The sequence below is a fragment of the Pinus tabuliformis genome, chromosome 2_1, assembly GCF_031772625.1.
Source record: "Pinus tabuliformis cultivar Carrire ecotype Pingquan chromosome 2_1, CPIR1, whole genome shotgun sequence".
NCBI lineage: Eukaryota > Viridiplantae > Streptophyta > Pinopsida > Pinales > Pinaceae > Pinus > Pinus tabuliformis.
In genome coordinates this window covers 847,100,175-847,126,439 of record NC_142299.1, presented here as the reverse complement: position 1 = coordinate 847,126,439, position 26,265 = coordinate 847,100,175, and positions in this window count along the sequence as shown.

Here is a 26,265-nt window from a genome sequence, read left to right as displayed (position 1 = left end):
TAGAATTGCTTCTATTATTTTATTGTTGCTTTCTACCTGTCCATTCGCCTGTGGGTGGTATGGAGTAGTGATTTTATGCTGGACATGATAGTTGTTGAGTGTTTCAGCTATTCTGTTCCCAGCAAACTGTGGTCCACTGTCTGTAATTATTTCTCTTGGAAGGCCATAGCGTACAAATAGATGGAACAGGAACTGTATGACAGAATCCTTTGTAGCTCTAGGCAATGCTTCTGCTTCAACCCACTTGGTGATATATTCTGTTGCCACCAAAATATATGTTTTCTAGTTTGATGATGGGTTAATTGGTCCAATGAAATCAAGAGCCCATCGCTCGAATGGTTCAATGACTAACTATGGTTTCAGAGGCATCTCATCAGACTGACCAGGGCGTCCTGCTCGCTGGCAACTGTCACAGGCTTGGACAAATTTCTTTGCATCTTTGAAAATCGTGGGCCAATAATACCCTGTTTGCAGCACTTTATGTCCAGTTCTGCGCTCAGCGAAATGTCCACCACATGGTCCATCATGGCAAGCTTTTAAAATGTCAAATATTTCATCTTCTCGGACGCATCTCCTGATATGCATGTCTACCCCTGTGTGAAACAAATAGCCCCCAATCCACAAGAATCGAGCACTCTTCTAAACAATCTGCTTCCGCTCATTAGGGGATAGATGTTTCGGTAGTTTACCTTCTGCTAGGTAATTGGCAACATCATCATACCAGGGTGTTTGAACAACAACAACAAACAAATGCTCGTCCAGGAATTGATCTTCAACTGCTGCTGCATCGATTGGCTTTGGAATTCTTGAGAGAAAATAGGCTACAGGATTTTCGTTGCCAGGTCGATCCTTGATTGTGATATCAAATTCCTGTAATAAAATCAGCCATCTAGTTATTTTGCCATTTGTGACAGGCTTATTTGCTAAATATTTTATGACAGAATGATCTCTATACAAGATAACATGATATCCAGTAATGTAATGTCTAAACTTATTGACAGCATGTATTACATCTAGGAATTCTTTTTCAGTAACAATGTAATTTAATTCAGCAGGGGATAAATTTTTGTTGATGTAATAAATTGCATATGGTTTTTTATCCTCTTCCTGCCCAAGGACGGCTCCAATGGCTATATCTGAGGCATCAGATGATATCTAGAATGGCAAATCCCAATTTGGTCCTCGAAGGACTGGGGCTGTGGATACGAGCTTCTTCAGATCCTTAAAAGCACATTCACATTTTTCTGTCCAAGGAAAATCAATATTACCAGTTAGTGCATATAGAGGTGCAACAATGTGCAAATAATGTTCTATAAATAGCCTATAATAACCAGAAAATCCAAGAAAACCGCGTACCTCTGTTTGAGTGGTAGGAATGGGAATAAGCAAAAGTATTTGGATTTTGGATGGGTCTACCTGAATGCCAACTGCTGAAATATAGTGGCCTAGGATAAGTCCTTCAGTCATCATCATATAACATTTTTCGTGGCTTAAACAAAGCCTGGTAGCAATGCAGCGCTATAGGACTTTTTCTAGGGTATCCAATGCTGGATCGAAATCATCTCCATATGGTGTAAATTCATCCATGTATACTTCAAGTCCATCATTTATTAAATCTGAAAAAATGCTAAGGATAGCCCTTTGGAATGTGGCAGGAGCATTGCATAAGCCAAAAGGTAGAACTCGGTAGGCAAATGTTCCCCAAGGACAAGTAAAGGTAGTTTTGTCTTGGTCTTCAGGGGCAATTTGAATCTGATTGTATCCACTGAAGCCATCTAGGAAAGAAAAGAATTTCTTTCCTGCTAAAGTATCTAATACTTGGTCGATGAATGGGAGAGGAAAGTGGTATTTTTGTGTTGCTTTATTTAGCTCCCTGTAGTCCACACAGATTCTCCATTTCCCATTCTTTTTTGGTACCACCACAAGTGGAGAGACCCATTTACTATCAGAGATAGGATAGATAAAATTGACATCTAAAAGTTTTTGATGTTCAGCTTTTACCACATCTTTTAGATGAGGATTAAGTCTCCTTTGATGTTGACGAACAGGTCTGGCATCCTTTTCTATATAAATGTGGTGTGTACATAATTGGGGGTCAATTCCTTTCATATCAGGGTAATCCCATGCAAATGCTTCTTTATATTTCCTTAACAAATGGATAAGCTTCATTTCTTGTTTAGGTGTGAGGTTGGCATTAATATTTAAGGTTTTTCCCGGTTCAATTTCCACAATTTTACTATTTGCAACAGAAGTAACATGTATTGTTTGATCATGTGTATCTTTCAGATGATCTTCTTCTAATTCATTATCAAATGCTGCTTCTATCATGTGACACTGTGTGCAGGATCTAGATTCAGTTTGACTAATGAAATTATTAATGGCAACATCTTTTGTTTGGTCTTTAAAATCAAGTGCCTCTTGTATAGTTAATGGAGATCTAATGTTATCAGTGAGATATGATACAGGGTGCTTATTAGTTTTGATTATTGTGACACTTGGCTGCGCTGGAGGATATAGAACTAAATTCTTGATATTTGGTCCTTTGGTTATGGTCATATTTCCTTGCCGGTAGCTAATATAAGCATTGGCTGTGGCAAACCAAGGTCTACCTAAAATCAGTGGATGTCCATCAAGTCGGGTTTTAGGATTTATTAACAGGAAATCGGTTGGATATTCCCAGGAATCAACAGAGACCATGACATCATGTAGAGTACCCTCTGGCCTAACGACAGATCGGTCAGCCAATTCTAGAAAGGTAGAGGTGGGTTCTACAGATGTAATGCCTAGCTTTGGGCAAGTAGTGGTTGTTTAGATATTAATTGCAGCTCCTAGGTCAACTAAGGCATTAGACAGGGTCTGACCATAAATTTGGACAGTTACAATTGGATTTTCTGGGTCTTCATATTTAATGGGTGTTTCTTTCCCTGATAGCAAGTCAGATAAAGTACCGATTACTTGGAATCTTGGATTATTTGTTATATTCCTCCTTGGTTTCTTTATGCACAATTATATGATAGTTTTTGCGTATATCGGGATGTCTTGAATGGCTTGGAGGAATGGAATTTTTATTTACAGATTTTGTAATTCTCCCAGAATGTCAAAATCAGGATATTGTATAGGTCAAGGTATGACTAATCGTTCTGGGAATGGAGGAGAGGATGTGGTTGGTTGATTATGCGTTTGTTGTTTATTCACATCCTCTTGTTGTAACAGATGTTCTCTGGGTAACTGATCTTCAATCTGAACTATCTTATCTCCCTCGGTTTCAATAATACGCCCAGATCTTAACTGAAGATCATTACACTCCCTCAGATCGACTCCTATTTCTAGTGATTCTATAATTTGGAGAGATTGGACCGGTCTGTTATTTGGATTGGGGTTGGGTTGAGCTAGGAGTTGCGGTCTTAGATTAGACTGGGGATTTTTTTGTAAGGCTGGCATTGTAGGTTGGGGGAGCGGAATAGTTCCTACTGGTTGATGCATCGGTCTCTGCCAGTTTGTCTGCCAGGCTGAACTTTGTGAAGTATGGGGAGTCCATTGTGGAGGATATGAGTTACCTTGCCAATATAGTGGAGTATAAGGTAAATTCGGCCAACCAGATTGGCTTGCCTGATTCAGCCATGGGTTTGAAGAAGGAAACGACTGTGGTGACCAGTTTGTAAATGGGGGTTGGGATTGACTTTGCCACATACTATATTGTTGAGCATTATACTGTGGAGGCTGAAAAGAAGAAGTTGGGTCTGGAAACATACCAAATTGTCTCGGCTACCACTGATGGCACTGGTTGAGCAAATACACCGATTCTGGTTCTTCTTCCGCTTCCTTATATATCACTTTCAATCTAGGAAGTGAGGGGCAGCTCTCCGTAAGGTGATCTTTTATACAGATGGCGCATTTTTGGATTGTATCCAGTGGACACTCCTTGTGACTATGCTTTTTCCTGCATCGGGGACAGAAGTTCGCCAAAATTCTGTTCTGCCTCCATTTGCTTATGTTTGGCCTGCATAATATCAAGTTGTGTAGTCAGTGTCCCTAGTATATCAGTTTTAAAATTTTCCAATAAATTTCCAATTTCTACATGTGTTACTCCTTCTGTCAAAATTTTATTATCTCTTACAAACCGATCATGTTCTATCGGTTTTACTCTTATGCTGCCTCTTGAGCTCCTGATAGATAAATCAATAATGTCAGTAAAATTTTCTTGATAAATATCCCCTTTTCCCATAATGTTTAATGTTTTGATCCATTGTTCCTTCATTCCCCTTATCAATGTTGTTTTTAACACATTATCAGGTAAAGTTAGTGATGCATAAGGATATCTTTGTAGATTATACTGGAAATGTTCCACATACTCCTCTAATGTTTCATTCGGTCTAGTTGTCATCTGGAATATTTCGTCCTTTAGTTCTCTAGACCTACAATAATCCTGATATTTTTTTAGAAAAGATTCTTTCATTTGATCCCAGTTATTTATAACCCCGCCACCTAATCCCATAAACCATCTTAAAGCAACCCCTTTTAATGTAGAGGGAAATAATTTCAATTTATGGGGGTCTGTGGTGTAATCATATCCCTTGCACAACACATCAAATTCAAATAAAAATGCATCCGGATCTTCTGATGTAAGACCGTGAAATGTAGGAATATGTTGAAGAGGGATTGCTTTCATAGGCGCATTTTCTGCAGAATCCACTATAGGGTATTGTAATGTAGAGGTTGAGTGTTTGGTTGATTTTAAGCCATAGGGTCGAATATATGCCAATAACCATGAAAAGACGCCAGAAATTCACTAGCATTCACTAGCATTCCTCCAAGAACTCAAGAACTCAACACCTAACACTCCATGACTGACGACTATCACTAGCTTGTCAAATGCATAAGGACAAGCTTATATAGATGAAGAAGGGAGGAGGATACGATGAATTGGGACACCTATTGTGGATTAACATTATCCCCAAATGCCATTAAAGATGGAGATAGGATAGAGCTCGACATAAGACTGATTTTTTATCTTCAAAAAGCTCCATGTAATGAAGGAAACAACAGTCGGACGTGCGTTAAGGCAAAAAGCATGACCAAACTTGGTTGGCGTGACTGCTGCTCTAAGACAGAGCGCCAATGGTTGCGCCCTCTTTTGAGGATCTCCATGATTGGTGCGGGTAAGATACTGTGGACTTGCGCCAATGGTAAAAGAGCACTTTTCAGGGATAATCTGTAGGAGGTGTATTCAGGGAACATGAAGTACATACTCAGGGGAACATAATGCAAGTGTTTTTAGACTTTGTCACTCCTTATAACTCCCGGGATGAGTCCTCCAAGGTACGACAAGAGGAGTAATAGGGATGGTGACAAATTACTGTGTAACAGATGCCCCCTAAAGCATGAAGTCCGAGAGGTGGAGAGGGGTGAAATGCTTTACAAGAACACACATAAGAACACATAGTTACTGCCGCCGAGGATCTGTATTAAGAGACATGACTGATAGTTCAATTACATGATGTACGTGGTATGGTCGCAACCATCCATAAGAGAGTACATAAATAATATAGATCCATAGTATGGACGCAGCCATCTGGTTAGGATCAATGAATTGACTCAGGTATGGTCGCAGCCATCCAGTGAATGAGTCAAGTATCAAGAATCACGCCTGGATTACAACAGACACAATCCAGGGTCTTGCGCTCCATCTCGATCCGAACAAGAGTACAAGTTCAAGCATGTGAATATATGAGCTGAAGTCGAACATGCATGAACATCGTCTGATTACCAGTCAATAGTGGAAACTATTAACAGACGCGAGAGGTACCACCAATAATGACAATGGTCCTCAAGGTACTATAGGTACAACCTACGGCGCGTGAATTAATGATCTGAAGTCGAACGCCCGTAGAATCATTCGATCGGAGGCCAATGATGAAAACCTCACGTCGAACACGAAGAACCTGCCATTGAGGCATGCAGGCTCCAAGGCACCGGAAGGGAGTCTCTAGGTCAACTTCCTGGATAATGAGTTGAAGTCGACAGGGAGTGACCTTGATCGAAGGTGGGCCATAATGTTTCCCACATCATCAACACGAGACAGAGAGATAATGTTGTGAATCAAGATTGTGCGAACTATCAGAAGGAGGTTGTTTCTTTGCAGGGGTCAACTTCTCTTGAACATATCGGCGACACATTAATGGAATTGGCAGTATTCGACATCAATGTATCAAAGGTCATGATGACAAGGCAATGAGTGGATGAGAGGTCAAATAAGGTACCCAAGTCCATGGAAGCAAGTGAAAGATATGAGGTGAGATATTCCCACCCTGGACACGAAAGCAGAAAAGTGCCATGTTCAAGAACGACATACTGCCGTCATGGTAATAATTATGGTTCAAAAAATTTTATTTTCCCCCCCGCCATTTCTGGCGAGTACCCTAGTTATTTTTAACAAGCTTGATGGGGATAGCATATGATTGTGTTGTGACAAAATCCGATGTCATTAAGTTTTAACGAGTCTGACAAAGGAATAACTCGGCGTCTTTTCATGTTTAGAGAGTTTGAAAAGACAGCAGAAAAGGAAACTCCAGGGATGTCCTTTTTCGTAAAGTTGTGTCTCTCGGGCCCAAAAAAGTATAAAATAATACCCGAAAGAACCGGCCGATCATTATGATCGAGGAGTACTTTTAATAATTAGTGATTTCGACCTGAAAAAGTAAAAAAGCGGTCAAAACCACGTCGTTTCATAACCATTAACGAGTTTGGAACGACAAAAACCCGGTAATCTTTTTATGTTTTAACGGTCGACAAAAGGAACTTAAAACGACCGCCCCTTATTACCATTTAACGAGTCAAGAGGAGCGACTCGGCAATCTTTTCCTCTTTAAATGGTCAGAAAAGAGCTGAAAGCAGACCTCCATTTTTATTTTCTTTAACGAGTCAAAAAAGAAAAAAAACTCGGCAATCTTTTCATATTTTACGAGTCAGAAAAGAGCGTAAAGGCGACTCATCCTGAAGGAACGAGTGGTATAAAGGATAGCAACTAGTTCCAGTAATGGTGGAACTTACTCAAAACATGTAAAGGTTAAGAGGCTGGCTAATAAAACCACTCATCGCTGCGGTTCCTCAGGAAAGGAGAAACAACCAAGTGAAATCATATGATCGGCCAAAGAGATGGTGGCGAGGGAATGAAACAACCAAGGCTCATCTAGCAGAATTTAGCAGATAAAAGGCAATCATGGGATGTAAATCAGGTATGGGTTCATTTTTACACAAGCTTGAACCATGGAGAACTTTGCTTGTAATTTTTTTTTTGTTGCATGCCCCTAGCATGATAATGCAAAATCGAGATACATGCCCCCCAAGCTTCATGGCATTCACAGAGTGGATGGAATGAAGGTTTACTTGGAAAAACTCGATTTTGAAGGAGGATGCATGCCTCTGGGGGCCAGCTGCCGTCATTAGAATGACGGAGTGGAGGCTGGGGCATTTCCTGTGGAAATAAGACCATTTAGGAATGGTAGATAACTATATGTGAAGTGTGAACCGGGGAATGAAAGTTGGTCTACGACTTTGATCGTCCTTCCTTCATGCGGAAAACACATCACTCTGAAGAGTGAGGACACAATAGCATGTATGCGATAAATATAGTCTCCTCCAAGGAGTAAATTGTAATCTAACGGACCTTGGACTACCATGATACCCATTTGAATAGTCTTCCCTTCTAACGTGATAGGTACATTGGGAAGAATTCCTAAAGGTCGAGGGATTTCTCGGTGGAAACCTGTAAGGTTTCTCATCTCAGGCAGAAGCAGTGGGGAACCAAGTGCTTCCCAAGCTGTTGAAGAAAGGATACTCACAGGAGATCCCTCATCAATAATTGTACTAGCCATAACCATGCGATAGACTTGGACTATAATTTGAAATGGTATGGAGGCTGGTAACCGAGGATTGACTAGTTGATCCCAATTGAAGGAAACAACTAGGTTGCTTGGAGGTGGGACTGGATAGACAGCCGGATATGATTCTGATGGACTTTCTTCCTGGTGCTAAGGAATGAGAGGGATGCTCACTTGATCATTAGAGTCTATGTTGATGAATAGAATTTGGACGGTGGGATCTTCATTCTTGACAGTGATAACATCATCTAAGGAGGTAACTTCTGAAGGCAAAACCAAGTCACTTTTAAGCCGGACATTTTGACTTTTGTCTGGTTTGGATTTAGATGTAAGATCATCTAAGGATGGAACTTCTGTAGGCAAAACCGGGTCACTTGTAAGCTGGACCTTTTGAAAGATCGGGTCAACTGTAATCTGGAACTGTGGACATTCGTTTGGTTTGGACTCAGGTGGTTCATCTTTGATGATAGAGTGGTGCGTAGATGATGAATATAAATCAACACTCGTTCCGACCAGGGACTGGTCTGGAGCAGGCGGAGCACAGGTAGGTTCAGGAAGAGAGAGCTGGACCAAAGAGGAATCATGTTTGATCACTTGGTCAGTCATGGAGTGTTAGGTGTTGAGTTCTTGAGTTCTTGGAGGAATGCTAGTGAATGCTAGAGAGGTTATGCTGCCGGAGAGGAGATGCATTGCAAGACACATATAGTTACTCGCCCAGCCAGGAGAGGTTAGACGTTAGAACCATGGTTGCAACTTTTCCTGTTTATTATTAATTAATGAGTGACTGCTATTATAGTTCCAATCTCATTGTCTATTATGGTGATGTGTTGATTTATTTCCTTTCTGACTGAAATATAGTTGTGCCTTGGTAGATTTTATGTTGGTATCTGTCTCTTCCTTTGCATGTGCAGGTGTTCGTTTATGATCTGCTGGAGCGAGGGAGCAGGAATATCAACTCTGCTTCAATCATAGCGTTGGATTCCAGGTTGGTCTTCTTGATTCACCTTTGATGCATAACTAGGAACTTGCGTAGCAGCGTGGTTTGATTGTGGCTAGTTCTGTTTTAGGCTAGTGGGATCGCCTCTGTCCGCAGAGGGGATTTACCTATCCAAAAATTTGGCGACTCTGAATCAAAATGAACTATTTCATAGAGGAAAATACGCAGATTATAGTCCACAGTTCCAGATTACAGTTGACCCGGTCTTTCAAAAGGTCCATCTTACAAGTGACCCGGTTTTGCCTACAGAAGTTCTATCCTTAGATGATCTTACACCTGAATCCAAACCAGACAAAAGTCAAAAGGTCCAGCTTACAAGTGACCCGGTTTTTCCTTCAGAACTTCCAGCCTTAGATGATCTTACATCTGAATCCAAACCAGACAAAAGTCAAAAGGTCCGGCTTACAAGTGACCCGGTTTCGCCTTCAGAAGTTACCTCCTCAGATGATGTTATCACTGCCAAGAATGAAGATCCCACCATCCAAATTCTATTCATCAACATAGATTCTAATGATTAAGTGAGCATCCCTCTCATTCCTTCGCACCAGGAAGAAAGTCCATCAGAATCATATCTGGCTGTCTATCCAGTACCACCTCCAAGCAACCTAGTTGTTTCCTTCAATTGGGATCAACTAGTCAATCCTCGGTTACCAGCCTCCATACCATTTCGAATTATAGTCCAAGTCTACCGCATGGTTATGGCTGGTACAATTATTAATGAGGGATCTCCTGTGAGTATCCTTTCTTCAACAGATTGGGAAGCACTTGGTTCCCCACTGCTTCTGCCTGAGATGAGAAACCTTACAGGTTTCCATCGAGAAATCACTCGACCTTTAGGAATTCTTCCCAATGTACCTATCACGTTAGAAGGGAAGACTATTCAAATGGGTGTCATGGTAGTCCAAGGTCCGTTAGAGTACAATTTACTCCTTGGACGAGACTATATTTATCACATACGTGCTATTGTGTCCTCACTCTTCAGAGTGATGTGTTTTCCGCATGAAGGAAGGACGATCAAAGTCGTAGACCAACTTTCATTCCCCGGTTCACACTTCACATATAGTCATCTACCATTCCTAAATGGTCTTATTTCCACAGGAAATGCCCCAACCTCCACTCCGTCATTCTGATGACGGCAGCTAGCCCCCGGAGGCATGCATCCTCCTTCAAAATTGATTTTTTCCATGTAAACCTTCATTCCATCCACTCCGTGAATGCCATGAAGCTTGGGGGGCATGTATCTCGATTTTGCATTATCATGCTGGGGGCATGCAACAAAAAAAAAAATTAACAAGCAAAGTTCTCCATGGTTCAAGCTTGTGTAAAAATGAACCCATACCTGATTTACATCCCGTGATTGCCTTTTATCTGCTAAATTCTGCTAGATGAGCCTTGGTTGTTTCATTCCATCACCACCATCTCTTTGGCCGATCATATGCTTTCACTTGGTTGTTTCTCCTTTCCTGAGGAACCGCAGCAATGAGTGGTTTTATTAGCCAACCTCTTAACCTTTACATGTTTGAAGTAAGTTCCACCATCACCGGAACTAGTTGCTATCCTTTATACCACTCGTTCCTTCAGGACGAGTCGCCTTTACGCTCTTTTCTGACTCGTAAAATATGAAAAGATTGCCGAGTATTTTTTCTTTTTTGACTCGTTAAAGAAAATAAAAATGGAGGTCCGCTTTCAGCTCTTTTCTGACCATTTAAAGAGGAAAAGATTGCCGAGTCGCTCCTCTTGACTCGTTAAATGGTAATAAGGGGCGGTCGTTTTAAGTTCTTTTTGTCGACCGTTAAAACATAAAAAGATTATCGGGTTTTTGTCGTTCCAAACTCGTTAACGGTTACGAAACGACGTGGTTTTGACCGCTTTTTTACTTTTTCAGGTCGAAATCACTAATTATGAAAAGTACTCCTCGATCATGATGATCGGGCGGTTCTTTCGGGGATTATTTTATACTTTTTCGGGCCCGAGAGACACAACTTTACGAAAATGGACATCCCTGGAGTTCCCTTTTCTGCTGTCTTTTCAAACTCTCTAAACATGAAAATACGACGAGTTATTCCTTTGTCAGACTCGTTAAAACTTAATGACATCGGATTTTGTCACAACACAAGCATATGCTATCCCCATCAAGCTTGTTAAAAATAATTGGGGTACTCGCCAGAAATGGTGGGGGGGAAAATAAAATTTTTTGAACCATAATTATTACCGTGACGGCAGTATGTTGCTCTTGAACATGGCACTTTTCTGCTTTCGTGTCCAGGGTGGGAATATCTCATCTCATATCTTTCACTTGCTTCCATGGACTTGGGTACCTTATTTGACCTCTTATCCACTCATTGCCTCGTCATCATGACCTTTGATACATTGATGTCGAATACTGCCAATTCCATTAATATGTCACCGATATGTTCAAGAGAAGTTGACCCCTGCAAAGAAACAACCTCCCTCTAATAGTTCGCACAATCTTGATTCACAACATTATCTCTCTGTCTCGTGTCGATGATGTGGGAAACTTTATGGCCCACCTTCTATCAAGGTCACTCCCTGTCGACTTCAACTCATTATCCAGGAAGTTGATCTAGAGACTCCCTTCCGGTGCCTTGGAGCCTGCATGCCTCAATGGCAGGTTCTTCGTGTTCGACGTGAGGTTTTCATCATTGGCCTCCGATCGAATGATTCTACGGGCGTTCGACTTCAGATCATTAATTCACGCGCCGTAGATTGTACCTATAGTACCTTGAGGACCATTGTCATTATTGGTGGTACCTCTCGCGTCTGTTAACAGTTTCCACTATTGACTGGTAATCAGACGATGTTCATGCATGTTCGACTTCAGCTCATATATTCACATGCTTGAACTTGTACTCTTGTTCGGATCGAGATGGAGTGCAAGACCCTGGATTGTGTCTGTTGTAATCCAGGCATGATTCTTGATACTTGACTCATTCACTGGATGGTTGCGACCATACCTGAGTCAATTCATTGATCCTAACCAGATGGCTCCGTCCATACTATGGATCTAGATTATTTATGTACTCTCTTATGGATGGCTGCGACCATACCACGTACATCATGTAATTGAACTATCAGTCATGTCTCTTAATACAGATCCTCGGCGACAGTAACTATGTGTTCTTATGTGTGTTCTTGTAAAGCATTTCACCCCTCTCCACCTCTCGGACTTCATGCTTTAGGGGGCATCTGTTACACAGTAATTTGTCACCATCCCTGTTACTCCTCTTGTCGTACCTTGGAGGACTCATCTCGGGAGTTATAAGGAGTGACAAAGTCTAAAAACACTTGCATTATGTTCCCCTGAGTATGTACTTCATGTTCCCTGAAGACACCTCCTACAGATTATCCCTGAAAAGTGCTCTTTTTCCATTGGCGCAAGTCCACAGTATCTTACCCGCGCCAATCATGGAGATCCTCAAAAGAGGGCGCGACCATTGGCGCTCTGTCTTAGAGCAGCAGTCGCGCCAACCAAGTTTGGTCATGCTTTTTGCCTTAACGCACGTCCGACTGTTGTTTCCTTCATTACATGGAGCTTTTTTGAGGATAAAAAATCAGTCTTATGTCGAGCTCTATCCTATCTCCATCTTTAATGGCTTTTGGGGATAATGTTAATCCACAATAGGTGTCCCGGTTCATCGTATCCTCCTCCCTTCTTCATCTATATAAGCTTGTCCTTATGCATTTGACAAGCTAGTGATAGTCGTCAGTCATGGAGTGTTAGGTGTTGAGTTCTTGAGTTCTTGGAGGAATGCTAGTGAATGCTAGAGAGGTTATGCTGCCGGAGAGGAGATGCATTGCAAGACACATATAGTTACTCGCCCAGCCAGGAGAGGTTCGACGTCAGAACCATGGTTGTAACTTTTCCTGTTTATTATTAATTAATGAGCGACTGCTATTATAGTTCCAATCTCATTGTCTATTATGGTGATGTGTTGATTTATTTCCTTTCTGACTGAAATATAGTTGTGCCTTGGTAGATTTTATGTTGATATCTGTCTCTTCCTTTACATGTGCAGGTGTTCGTTTATGATCTGCTGGAGCGAGGGAGCAGGAATATCAACTCTGCTTCAATCATAGCGTTGGATTCCAGGTTGGTCTTCTTGATTCACCTTTGATGCATAACTAGGAACTTGCATAGCAGCGTGGTTTGATTGTGGCTAATTCTGTTTTAGGCTAGTGGGATCGCCTTTGTCCGCGGAGGGGATTTACCTATCCAACAAACCTTCTGGGATATCTAGGAGGGTATTCCTAGGTTGAGAGGGAATGGCTTTGACGGGAATAGTTTTAATAGCACTTCCTTTATCTTGGATAATGAGAATGCCCGATGTCTGAGGAGATTGAGTTTCTTCGACAACGATTATTGCAGCACTTCCCTTGTCTGGGTTGTTTAATGGCTGAGTTGTTCCAATAGGAGATCTTAGTTCCCCAGTTTCCCTTGTCTCTCCTTCTCCTTCACAAATATTGCTAAAATTCCCTTCCTGCGATAGTTCTGGAGTAGAATTTTCAATTTCTTGAAAGTCTTGCTCTTCAGTTTGACTATGCACCTCAGCAAAGGCTACAGATGGTGATCCTGTGGCTTGAAGGGAGCTAGTATACTGTTTATAAATGATTTTCCTGGGTCCTACTGATGGCTGAGATTCTGCTTTCTTGTAGATTTCGTCTATGAAGGTCGTTCAGCCAAGGGTCACCGACCCCTTAGATTTTTCTGGCTTGGGTAAAGGTTTGGTATTTTTTTTTCTGGTTTTTTCTGCTTAGTCATACACTCAAATAAACTACTAAATTCTATTCAAACAAAACAACAACAAATCTGTTATGAAAGCGGGCAGAGGAGCAGGGCTTTTACATGCTCTGTACGTAGGTTCTTACCTTCTGTTTTTAAAATCCAACTCTTCCTTAGCAGGTTCGTACACTACTCTGAAAAAAAAGAAGAACAAATGGCTACACTCTTTCCCCAGCTACAACGCTAAAATGTAGAGCTATAAAAATGGTCTCTTTCACCTCTAATTACCTCACATTAATATGTCAATCCAGGAGTGTTTTGTTATTTCAAAGAGTGTCTCAATCTGAGGCTATCATTTGCCAGAGTAATGCTAGTAGTACAGTGTTCAGAAATACAAGAGTAAATGGATGCTTGTCTACAACTTAACTACTTCAAAAGAGTAAATCACACACTCAAAAGACTAAGTAACTTATCAGTCAAGGGTTCAGTAGCAATAACCCATCCCTTTGGAAACTGATGGAAAAGGAAATCAGAGAACATATCGTGGATCTGGGAGCCAGACAGTAAATGCCAATGCTCACTACAGCCTTAGATAATCTCCCACACCAAAATAACAAATTCCAGTAAATGGAACGGCAGATAAGAAAATGGAACAGCAAATAAGAAATCGAACAAGTCTGTAATGGAACAACAATTCCGAAATAGAACAACAACTAAGAAATAGAGCAACAACTAAGTCTCACAAGAAATAACAAACTTAATCTATCAAATCAAATGCATTAATCATAATCAAACGACAATCTTTCACTCTTAAGGCAGATCGAACAACACACACCAATGGAACAACACCGATTACTGATAAACTATGGAACAGTGCTTGAAAACCATATATGCACACAACACACTTAAATAGTAATCTGATCCAAGTATCAATCTCAGTTAGAAGGAATACGACTGCGTTTCAAAATGGAACAACATTGTTCATAAATCAAACAATCGTAAAGAACATAACTGCAAAGATGAATTCCGTAACGTGAATGAACAAGTGCACAACACAAAAACTCTGTAATGGAATAGTAACAGTATTCTGTTAAGACTAGTAATATTAGATCAACTCTTAAAAGAACAGTAATATGATGCAGAGTCAATACAATAGTTCTGTCTGTGGAAACCTTAATGAATTAAACATAACAGAGCATGTGATGTAAACTTATAAAACACATCAGATTACCAAATAACGACGATAGGCAAACCATGCATAAACCAACGTAATAATACAAGAGCAAGTGTCCTCCAGGGCCGGGCCCTTAGCCTCCAGGGGTACACCGCTTGAAGTTAATCCAGACTCAGAGATGAAGTAATCACCAAGTTTGTATTAATGCATAAAGCAGAATTACAATAAACTAGTTCTTATCGAGACTCGATGATCAAAGTTTTGATCTTAAAATAAATTACATAAAAACACAATAATGTCTAACTCTTCCTTGAGCTAACAGTGTTGTCCGTTTTATAAGGGTGACGACGGAGATGTCTAAGTGCAAAAATAGATAAAACAGTGATCCCTCAGGATAACAGTGATCCCTCATGATCAAGGATCCTGAGGGATTCGCCGAACCGTTAGGCCTCAGTCATTTCTTTTCTCTCCTGCACCGAGCTGATATCTCCACCTCCTTTTCTGGGCTGATTCGCTTTGATTTGCTTTGCCTTATTTGCATTCGGTCTCCCGTCAAAGGGACAACGGTTAACCCGTCCTTGTCCTTTCCTTTGGAACGAAAACTTCTCGTTTTTACTCCCCCCTGCATAAGGAAATGACAATTGTCAGCGTTTTAGTCTTGCACATTAATCTCATATGTTTTATTATACTTCTTTATCATTTTCCGAGTTCATGATGCAAAAAGGTTTTCAAGTTCTACTGAAAAGATACTGAAATAATCATAAAAAACATACCTTTTCTAGTACTCCACAGATGTTTATGGGATGTCTTAGTTCACCTACAAGATCCCCTATTTTCCTACAGAAACATGCCGAAAGAATACGGAGGGATTTGGAGGGTGGTATGGAGCTTAGGGAAGGTGAGGAATGGAAGAAATAAAGCAATGGAGTGGTTGGAACTCACTCAGAACTCACACCAAAGCTTTATGATGGTTGGATTTGCTCAATAAGCATGGTAAGTTGTATTTGTAAAATGATAATTCGAATTGAGAACCTAATGGACCTTGGCGATCATGGGTGGATATTGTTTGGCTGAGGCTGATGACATAATGTTTTCTTTCAATGTAGAAACTCTTGCAACATATACATCATTGACGGCATTTATCCATCAATCATCTCGAAACGAGAAGGGTTTACAAACATATAAGAAAATAGAATTTACATCATTTATTTTCCAAGTTCATGCATGGAAATGCTTGAAACCTATTATGGAAGCAACTCGAAATATAATTCAAAACTTAATATATCAAAAATGAAAATTGCAACCTATCTTCGGAAACTGAAAGAGGATGCCCTAATTAGCAAAATAACCCTAAATTTCATAAGAAACCAAAATTTTGTCTTTTTGTGTTGAACGAGAGTTGTTCCTCAAGCTATGGTCCCTAAAGGGAGGAGTGAGGTAGCAACCACCTATTAACAACCTTTTTTTGAATATTTTCTTATCTCTATACTACTAATGTTAAATCTATGCACAAATGGAAGCAAACTAATAAAATCTACCAATACTTGCAATTTAACAACACCAAAATCAATTTCACAACTAATCTATAGGGTACTAAGCATACAAGTATAGTAATAGGAACCTCTGCTGCTAAGGTTGGGCCCTAACCCAAGAACTTTAGCCCTCTTAGTAAACTTAGTGTTGGATCAAGGGAATGCTTCTCATTTTCATTAACATATTGAAAAATACATAACAGTGTTTGGTCACAATCCTTTAACTCGAAAATTGCTTAGCTATTTTGCATAAAAAAATCTGAATCCTAATGAGGCTCTATGCCTCTTTATTTATACAACTGAAGTTTCCAAAAACTTCCTTAAATCTAGGGAGGCTTAGCTCCTAATCTTGAGATTAACTGGTTATTAAGTATCACTAGCTTGGTTGCCAATGACCCTCATGACTCAGCTGCCTGCAACTCCGACCTGGTGTGATTTGATTGAGGGATCTTCTAGTGAGTGAGGATTAAATGAGGGAGATCCCTCTCGTATAATCTCTCCTTGTCCCATTCGAGTTCCTGAACTCTAATTAGCCATAATTTTCTCCCAAAAACCTGCAATCAATGCACATTAGACCACTAGACATGACATATTACTTTTACTCATCTCATTAAGAAAAATATAATTAAAACATGTAAAGAATTATGAGAGGAGTTGATTTTAGTAACCTTGGAGGTGTATTAAGGTCCATATATTTTACCCAATGATGAACCTCATCATCACCCCCTACTAAAAGTGTTGCTCATCCTCTGAGCAACTCAATCTATGTACATGTCCTTCATTGCTTTGGTGGATTCCCTAGCATCCCATGCTTATGTTGTAGCCTCTTGCTCTTGTGTATAACACCCCGCATTCATCTCTATCTCCTCCCACTTTTTTATTTCTTCTTATTCTTTTCTTCCTTCTAACATTCCTAAAAGCAATGGTAGACTGAACCTCAAGCCAATCCAATTGACTTTGAGTCTTTGTAATGCTTGCTTATACATTGGGGTTATATTTAATGCCTCCCTCATTCTGTCAAGAGAATGATATTCTCTGATTTTTAGGCTATAAGGTAAGGTGTTCCATCTCCTTTGGCAGGCTTCCCGACTATCATCTACTAGAAATCTTAGCATGTCTTCAAAGTGTGTGATTTCTTGTTCGTGTACAATAAGGTACCTTGGTGCAATCTTGTGACCATTTGCAATGAGGTTGTGAGTGCTGATGACAGCCATCGGGTTAGACTTTTCTACTCTGATCATAAGGGGCTCTTTCTCTTCTTTTGCCAATACATTTTTCATCTCTATAGCTCTTGCCTCCTCATGATTCATCCAAGATGCCAGGGCTATTAATTGCAAGTCCCCTAGATTTGGATTTGCGTCCCACACATTTAAATCTATCAAGGCTAAATTGTGTAGGTAGAAATTAGATATATTTGCTCTATCCTCCAAGGTGGTTTGACCATAGAGGTCAATGAATTGTCTGTAGTCTTGGAAAGGCATAGTTCCTTTTTTTGCTAGGGTCTTTATTTGGAATTATAGCCATTGTTTCTTGAGGTATAAGTAATATGACTTTGCTAAAATCATGCACTGGATTACCTCCATGGATAAACTAGCCATAGTTACCAATTGGCTTTCCCTTTCTTATAGCTGCTTCCCTATCCATGTTTTCTCAGCATATAATTGAGATTTGATTATTGCTTCTATGTCTATTATGCTATTCAGTTCTCTACCCATCTCCTGCAAGTTCTCCTCCATGTGGCCTACATACTCTACCCCTTTGGATTTAGCAATTTGCATCCACATGTGTGGCATTTCCCTCTCTTTTTCAAGTTCAAAGAATAGAGGAATGGAAAACTTCTCTGGTATCACCATACCTCCTTCAACAAACATGTAGTAGGAGCTGAGGTTTGGTTTTGGGATAGGTTCCTTCAGTTCTTGGCCCTCTTCCTTTGTTTATTGTTGAGTAATTCCTTCCCCATCTCTTTTATGTCTTTCCTGTAGGTTTGATAGAGTTTCCTGTAGGATTGTCTTTGCTTCCTGTAGGTCTGACTATGTCTCCTATAGGATACCTTTTCCTTTTGATGAGGTTGATCTTGTGACAAGCCTCCTAACATAGGTGATTGGAGATTTGGGAGAAGTTTGTTTTGATGTTCCTTATCCTTCATTTTTCTTTATAGGGACTACCTTCTCTTGTTGTTTTGGTGAGTCCTCTATAACAATTGGAGTTTTGGTAGGGGTTTGAGGTCTCCCTTATCTAATCCTGGTGCTATTTCTTGTTCTAAAGTAAAGTGGGGTTTTTCTTTGTCTCTTCCCCTTTGATTTGACAGGTGTACTCAAGGCAGTTAGAGCAGCTACTGCCAATTTTCTGTAGGCTCTAGAGACACCCTTGGTGATTCTTCTTCTTCTCTACCTTGAGTTGTAGACTTTTGTTCATTCTTCTATTCTTCATCCCCTTTTACATTTTCTTTTTCATCCTCTTCTTTGTCTCCTCCTTCCTCTTCTTTTTATTCCTTTATTTCTTCACTCTACTCATTTGTTTCTTCTTTTGTTTCCTCCTCTATTTCTCCTTTGTCTCTTCTTCATTTTCTTCCTTTGTTTCTTCTCCCCCCTCACTAGCAGTAGGGATTCAGTCATACTCAATAGCTTGAATTGCTCCTTCTTCCTGCATGTCTGCAAATGTTATCCATGCAATAGGGAATCTTAAGTTTTGTAGAGAATCTTCAAGGATGAGTTTGATTAACCCATGATGAGCTAGTTGTTGATGTTTTCCCTCTTGCACCTTGATGCTCATGTTTGTCATGGATTATAGAAGAAAATAGGGTATACTCGATCTGTTATGAGGAGGTGTGTCCTCTCAAAATCTTATTTCTTGGAGGAGTCTAAAGTGGTATCCATACACTACACTGTATCTCCCCTCACATGAAATATATTTGATGATATCGTAACTGACTCCATTCCAAGGGTATCGAATGCTCTCCCTCCTAATCCCATTTTTGTTTTCAATTGGATCTTCTCCTTCCATAAAGAAACTTTTCTTTGAAAGGGTGTTGTTAGCCTTGTCCTCTTTTCTCCATTGTAACCCTAGGGGTAGTGTAGTTATTCTTCTTATAACCTCAGGGGTAATTGCTACTGATAAACCCTTCACTATAGCAGTGGCACTAGATCTAGTGAGGGGTATGAGTGTGAGGGCGAATTCTCTGGCCACACCATCATTGTATCCTCTAATCCTCTCAAAGAACCCCATCCATTGACGTGTTATAAAAATTTCCACCATAGGAGGATACTGGTGGATTCTTGCTATGTTGGTGGGTTCTCTCTTATTGAAGCCTCCTGTCATATTTTCCTTGTAATTCTTGAGGTTTGTGTGGATACAATTCAAGACATCTTGTAGGTGAGGAAGTTTTTGAATTTAGCTTTTAGTGACATGTAATACAATCTTTCTATCCTAAGATGCACTGCAATTCCTAACCGAATTGAGGATTTCTTATTTTTAAATGGAAAATATGGAAGGTATGGCACCTACCTCACTTTGCTATGTTCTGGTGATGATAACCCTTAATTTTATTTCCCTTAGTGTCCATTGATAGCTCTGTAGGCCAATCTCTCTATTTCCTGTAGGTTTCATGTAGGTTTCCTGCTTGTTGTAGATGTTGATTATTTCCTATAGGTGCTATTTCCATAATGATGAGAGTAACCTCTTCGTTTGATGAATCCTCGAAGTTTCCATTGCTTTCTTTGTATGGGAATCAATGTTTTATTTCTATTTATGGATGAACTTGTGGGGTGGTGTGTTGGCTGGCCAAGTACGAACATCTTCTTTTGGACCGTTGTCCCACTATCATTCCATCGTTTCACCTTACCTCGTAATCATCTCCCACTCTTATCCTCCATAACTTAACCATTTTTGGATTCATTCCCTTTTTACTTTGATTTGATTTGTGACATGTGTGTAGTGGTCTAACCCTTTTCTTCTTGTTATCTAACCGAGGGTGGCCAAGTTAATTAGCCACCTTCACTTATAAAATCAACTCTCACATTATTCCTACAATTTTGATCATATTGTACTTATAAGAGAGAATTAGTAAGATGACATACATGTGGGTATTTTTCTTCGTTGATGATGCATGCTGGAGAGTGGTGCTACCTTGTTGTGCTTTTCAATCTGCGTATTTTCATTGTGTATTTCCTCTTTTGATGCTTTGTTCCTTTTTGATGTTGTGCAGGTGCTGGACCTTGTTGCTCCTGATCTTGCTGTGACTACTGAGCTCTGAAGGAGCTTCCTCATCCTTGTAGTCCCTGTGCTGAAGATGGCTGCAGCCTCTGTGGTTTCTTTTGTGGGATAGGTTGCAACAAGATTTCCTACAGGATGTGCTGTAGTTGCCTTTCCCTTAAATTTTCACATTTTTCTTAGTTATGAAGTAGAAGGGGTGTTGAAATGAGTGGAGAAGGGGGTTATGGAATGGTAGGTGAGGGATGTTACTTTTGGGTATGCCTCCTCTTTCCTTTTTCTCTCATTTTTTTTGTTTTTTTTCCCTCTTTTTTTTGTAATTCTTTTTGAACTAATTTGTTTGATGGATATAGGGGTGACACTGTGATGAAAGGTATTATATGTGGTGTGGTGAGGTAAATGGTTTTATTTTAATTCAGACATAGGCTTCTGTCACCACCTTGGCATTGGACTTATCTTCTTGTGGTTTTCAAGATCTCTTGTAATTTCTACAGGAAACTCCTGTAGGATTATAGGGAATCCTGAAGAAAACACACAACTTGTTCGAAATAATTTGGAGTGGTGTATAGATAGAAGACTAGGGGGGTAATGGAGGATATGAGATGGGTGAATTAAAACATGTCTTTTATAGGTCCTACTGTCCTCCTCATGTTGCACTTATCCTCCTCTTGCGGACCTACAAAACATAATTGTCATCTTTTCTCTTTTTTTCTCTTTTCTTTTGAAAAACAACTAATTTGCCCCCAAGGTAGGTTTTCTTTGTAGTTGCCTGCCATGGGTGCCTCAAAAGAGGTTTTCACCCAAAGATATTTTTATTTATTTTTTATTTTTATTTTTTTAAACACTCTCGGGCTGCTTCAAGAGCTTTTCAACTCCTGGGGCTACCAAGTTTACTTCATCAACCTGTAGTTTGTACAAATTTGGAGGTGCAGTGTTGTATACACAAATAATTGTAATGGGTCCACTCTTTGTCACTGCTGAGCTCAGGCGATAGACCACTAGGGTTTCTCAAACCAGCCTTCTATTGATTTAGAAGAAGTTTGATTACCAATTGAGAAAGGAGAATTTTACCCTAATTGAGAGAATTAAAATGCTACCTATTGTAGTAATGAAAGACTAAGATAGATGCCTAAATCACATAAATCATCTAGTTATTTGTTAATTTACCTTGATTTCAAAAGAATTATAATTTAACACATGTGAAACCCTAACTACCCTAAGCATGGAATCTAGTCCAAACAAGCACTTAACTATTGTGTCCATGAATAAACATAACAACCTTTTTCTTTTTATGTTTTTGTAAAAATATGAATGCTAATCCTTCTTGGTTGCATGACAGATGAAATAGGTGTCGAGGGAGATGAGTGATCTGGGTCAGATGTCTTGGTAGGTAAGTAGGGGTCTTCCCCTAGCTTTCATGATGTTTTTTTCACAAATCCGGCTCAAAACATGCCACTACAGGTTTTCCTACAGGATGTCCTAGTTCACCTGTAGGATCTCTTATTTTCTTACAGGAACGAGCAGAAAGCCTAAGGAGGGATTTGGAAGGTGGTATGGAGCTTAGTGAAGGTGAGGAATGGAAGAAGTAAGGCAAGGGAGTGGTTGGAACTTACTCAGAACTCAAACCAAAGCTTTATGATGGTTGGATTTGCTCAATAAGCCTGACAAGTTGTCTTTGTAAAACAGTACTTCAAATTGAGAACTTAGTGGCCCTTGGTGATCATGGGTGGATATGGTTTGGCCAAGGCTGATGACATAAGGAATTCTTACAATGTAGAAACTCCTGCAACGTACACATCATTGATGGAATTTATCCATAAATCATCTCGAAACAAGAAGGGTTTACAAAAATATAAGAAGACAAAATTTGCATAATTTCTCTGCCAATTTCAGGCATGGAAATGCTTGAAACCTATCATGGAAGCAACATGAAATCTAATACAAAAAATAAGATATTAGAAATGACAACTGCAACCTATCTTCAGAAACTGAAAGAGGATTCCCTAACTGGCAAAAGAACCATAAATTTCATAAGAAATCAAAATTCTGTTTTTTTGGGAATGGGAGTTGTTCCTCAAGCCATAGTCCCTGAAGGGAGGAGTGAGATAAGAGCCACCTGTTATCAACCGTTTTTGAATATTTTATTATCTCTATACTGATACTGTTAAAACTATGCACAAATGGAAGCAAAGTAATCAAATCTACCAATACTTGCAATTTAACAACACCAAAATCAATCTGACAACTAATCTATAGGTACTAAGCATACAAGTATAGTAAGAGGAACCTATTTTGCTAGGGTTGGGCCCTAACCCAAGAGATTAAGCCCTCTCAGTCAACTCAGTGGTGGATCAAGGGAATGCTGGTCATTTTCATTAACATATCAAAAAATACATAACTATGTTTAGTCACAATCCTTCAACTCGAAAATTGCTTAGCTATTTTGCATAAAAAATCTGAATCCTAATGAGGCTCTAGGCCTATTTATTTATACAACTAAAGCTGCCAACAAATTCCTTAAATTTAGGGAGGCTTGGCTCCCAACCTTGAGATTAACTCGTTCTTAACTATCACTATCTTGGCTACCAATAATCCTCATGACTTGGTTTCCTGCAACTTCGAGCTGGTGTGATTTGATTGAGGGAGCTTCGAGCGAGTGAGGATTTAATGAGGGAGATCCATCTCCTATAATCTATCCTTCTTGTCCCATTCAATTTCTTGCACTCTAACTAGCGGTAAGTTTCTCCCAAAAACCTACAATCAATGCACATTAGACCATTAGACATGACATCTTACTTTTACTCATCCCATTAAGCAAAACATAACTAAAACATGTAAATAATTATGAGGAGAGTTGATTTTAATAAGCTTGGAGATGTATTAAGGTCCATATATTTTACCCAATGATGAGCCTCATGAAAGTCTTGAAGTGTAACCACCCCTCAACTCTTACTAAGTGATAAGTTATTGGAATATATTGAGAAAAAAATATTTTGCTTTTCATTTTAACTTATAAATACAAATCAAAACTACCCCAATCTCAATTGCTTGGACAAAATGAAAATCCCAAAAATCATGGAAACACTAACAAACAAAAGGAATATCTATATATATATATATATATATATATATATATATATATATATATATATATATATATATATATATATATATATATCAACCACAACAAAAAACCAAAAACAAAATATGAAAATAAAAAAGCTACTCCATTATTCATATGTTTTATGTTAACAGTATATCTAAACTTATATTTTAAATGTAATTTTAATTTATAAATACAAGTAAAATACAACTCAAACCTTAACACATTTGTATTTTCATCCCAAAAAAGCTAGCACAATTATATTTTCAATCCCAAAAATCACAAATACAGAATAAATAATTATAGATAAATATATATATATATATGAAAAATACTCTTCTACCAATTTTCCTATAAAGAGATCGAAGTATTCCCAAATAATCCATCATTTAACCAAAAAAACACTAGATAATAAGCATGAAAACAAGTTGGACTAAATTCATAGTATTTTAAAGGCCCGTAATTAGCATTATCTCGGAATATAAATTATTCTATATAGCATTATGCTATCTCGTAATTAGCATTATCTCGGAATATAAATTATTCTAGGAATTTTATTTTTCTATATATAAATTATTTTGGTAAAATTATTTTACATAAAATAAAATAAGTATTGAGATATTTATAAGTGGTGAGAAAATACTCTTTCTTCATATGAGTATATAAAAATATGAAATTTTATTTACATCAACTACTTTATTTATATATAAATTATATAAATTATATAACATAATATGGATCTGAAAGTATTTTATTTGTCATTTATATACTTAATGCACAACATTCCTCCAATAATGCTTTGTAAATTAGCTCTTAATAAACCAATTTTAATTTATATTTAAAATTGTAGGAATAAAATAATCCACTAAAATTCATTGGAAGGATAACCATAATTCTTTTCAACTATCATACATAAATACATTTAAGTTTTTAGTATGAAGGATAAGGGGCTAATATTTGATACATTAACTTATGCAAAGTCACAAGATCATTTTTATTGTAATACACAACCCACCACTAATAAAAGGGTGACACCATGGCTATGGATTTATCCCTCATAGAAGTTGAAACTTGTCCAATGGTAAAAAAAAAATGTCTTACATTGAAATTAGTATTTTACCTTTTATAGCTCTAATGGTTGGGAGAAATGTTTGATCTCTCATCTACTCTAATTTAATTCCATGAGACATTTTTGGCCTTTTGTGATAAGGCTTGAAGTGTAACCACCCTTGAACTCTTAATAAGTGATAAGTTATTGGAATATACTGAGAAAAAATTAGTTTACTTTTCATTTTAACTTATAAATACAAATCAAAATTACCCCAATCTTAATATTATATCTATCTATATATATATATATTCCTTTTGTTTATTAGTGTTTCCATGATTTGGGATTTTCTTTTGGTCCAAGCAATTAAGATATCTTAATTTTAACCAAAATTGGGAAAATATTTTAAAAAAAATGAGTTTAATTTGTTTAATCTACATAATTCTAAAGCCCCAAGGATTTTTTTTAGGGTGTCGGATTTATTTATGCATTCAAAAATGTATTTTAAATAACAAAAAAATGGCAATCTCTTGAAATTATATGGTCAAATTATAGTGAAAAAAGGCATTTCATATATATATATATAACAACAACAAAAAACCAAAATCCAAAAACTAAATATGAAAATGAAAAAGCTACCCCTCAACTATTCATATATTTTATGTTAATAGTATATCTAAAATTTTATTTTAGATGTGATTTTAGTTTATAAATACAATTAAAATACAACTCAAACCTTAGCACAATTGTAATTTCAATCCCAAAAATTATAAATACATAACAAAGCATTATATATATATATATATATATATATATATATATATATATATAACAACGTACTCTTCTTCCAATTTTCCTATATATATTTAAAAAACAATGTACTCTTCTTCCAATTTTCCTATAGAAAGATCGAAGTATTCCCAAATAATCAATCATTTAACCAAAAAAACACCAGATAATAAGCATGAAAATTGGACTATTTTAAAGGCCCGTAATAATTTACATCATAAGATTAACCAGGTTAATATCAACCTTAAACCTACTTGCTCTAGTCCTCTATCAAAGTAGTCATGCACATATGGAAAACATATGTAACTAGAGAGAAAACCACAATGTCTTCTAACTTTGAGGAAGGCCTCCACCATAGCGTCCTTTCAACATCACAATTAGGAATAAATAAAAATATTAAATATCTCACCAATATTTAATTATTTTTTAGATGTTATATAATATTTATGTATTCGACTTTACATATTATCCTTTTTGGTAAGTTAGGTTGTTTTGTATTTTTTCAAATTTAAAATTGCATCCATGATTTTGATTTAAGTAGTTGTTGCTACTAGCCTATCAATACTAATAAGACAAAAATGTATTTCAACTACGAAATTGTGCTATAATCACTAGTGTCATTTTACTTCGATGTCATGCATAATTATGAAATTCATGATAATAAAACTAAGAGATATAACTAAAAATAGAGTGCTCATAAACAAAATGTATCCCATATAAGAAAATTTAATAGGTCAGTTGGTGGTGGGTGAGTCTAACTAGATGGGACCTTGATTAGTAGTAGTGGTATTG